The sequence below is a fragment of the Zingiber officinale genome, chromosome 11A (assembly GCF_018446385.1).
Source record: "Zingiber officinale cultivar Zhangliang chromosome 11A, Zo_v1.1, whole genome shotgun sequence".
NCBI lineage: Eukaryota > Viridiplantae > Streptophyta > Magnoliopsida > Zingiberales > Zingiberaceae > Zingiber > Zingiber officinale.
Genome location: NC_056006.1, coordinates 56,771,651 through 56,773,046, shown reverse-complemented (window position 1 = coordinate 56,773,046; position 1,396 = coordinate 56,771,651). Strand labels below are relative to the sequence as shown.

Genomic DNA, 1,396 nt, shown 5'->3' with positions numbered 1-1,396 from the left:
GCATAGTTGTAACTAATTTTTTTTAGAATTATGTTTCTATAAGCTTTTCTTTTCCTGAATAACATTCTTGACAATTCTTTTTGTTATAATTCTAATTCTAATTCTAACTTTGCATTCTTGATTTCTAACACTCTTCTCTATCTTTTTTCTTTTGTAAACATATCTTGTCATCTTGTTCTTGTGTATGCGAAGATCTAACTTTGCAGGAGAACTTCTTCTTCTAGACCCTGAGATAGACAGAACATTTCATAGAAGAAAAATTCTGCAAAGACAGCAAGAAGAACAAGAACATTCTATTATGGCAAACAGACCACTAAAGGATTATGCAGCACCATATGCTAGGGGTTTTCGATCTAGTATTTCTAGGCTTTCAGTTGAGGCAAATAATTTTGAGATCAAACCTGCAATTATATCTATGGTGCAGCAAAATCAATTTGGTGGAGGACCGCATGAAGACCCAAATCAACATTTGGAGGTTTTCTATGAAATATGCGGTACAATGAAAATGAATGGTATTCCTTCAGAGGCAGTGCGTCTATTATTGTTTGGGTTTTCTTTGAGAGATAGAGCCAAGCAATGGTTGAATTCTTTGGCTCCAAATAGCATCATCACATGGGAACAATGTGAGCAACAATTCCTTGACAAATTTTATCCCCCTAACAAAATAGCTCATATGAGGAATCTTATTGCAAGCTTCAAACAAGCGGACTCAGAATCTTTATTTGAAGCATGGGATAGATACAATAACATGCTTAGACAATGCCCACACCATGGTTTAGAAAGATGGCTAGTGTTACACACGTTTTATAACGGCATCAACTATCACACAAAAGTGTCCCTTGATTCAGCTGCTGGAGGGGCACTTATGAACAAAAGTTTAGTTGAGACCGAGGAGATAATCGAGAGTGTAGCACAAAACCACCATCAATGGGCTAATGAAAGAAGTGGTGGGTATTCTTGTATGAACCCAACAACAAATGCATCAGGTAAATTTGATGTTGATGCAGTAACCTTGTTGGCTGGAAAATTGGATGCTCTTACAAAAAAATTTGAGAATATAGGAGCTAGTTCAAATACAGCCAATGCCATTGTTGCTTCTTGTGAAGTATGTGGAAGTTCTGAACATCTAAGACTCATGCCCATTGGGGGCTATAACTGCACAAATTAATCAATTAGAGCAATGTGATGCAATCATGGGTTACAATCAGAGGCAGAACAACCCCTACTCAAATACCTACAACCCTGGGTGGAAGAGTCATCCTAATTTCTCTTATAGAAATAACCAAGATCAAGGATCATCCATGGGGCAAGGCCTAATTTTCAATCCGGGCAACAAAATTTTCAGCAACAATCATCTCAAAACTTTCCTATGTCCAAGATTAAAAAGATGTTTGAA

General features: G+C 37.0%; 1 pseudogene; it reads right to left on the bottom strand.

The window, feature by feature from the left end:
- Window positions 1-705: 705 nt before the first annotated feature.
- Window positions 706-777, bottom strand: LOC122033212 (annotated as a pseudogene).
- Window positions 778-1,396: the final 619 nt, after the last annotated feature.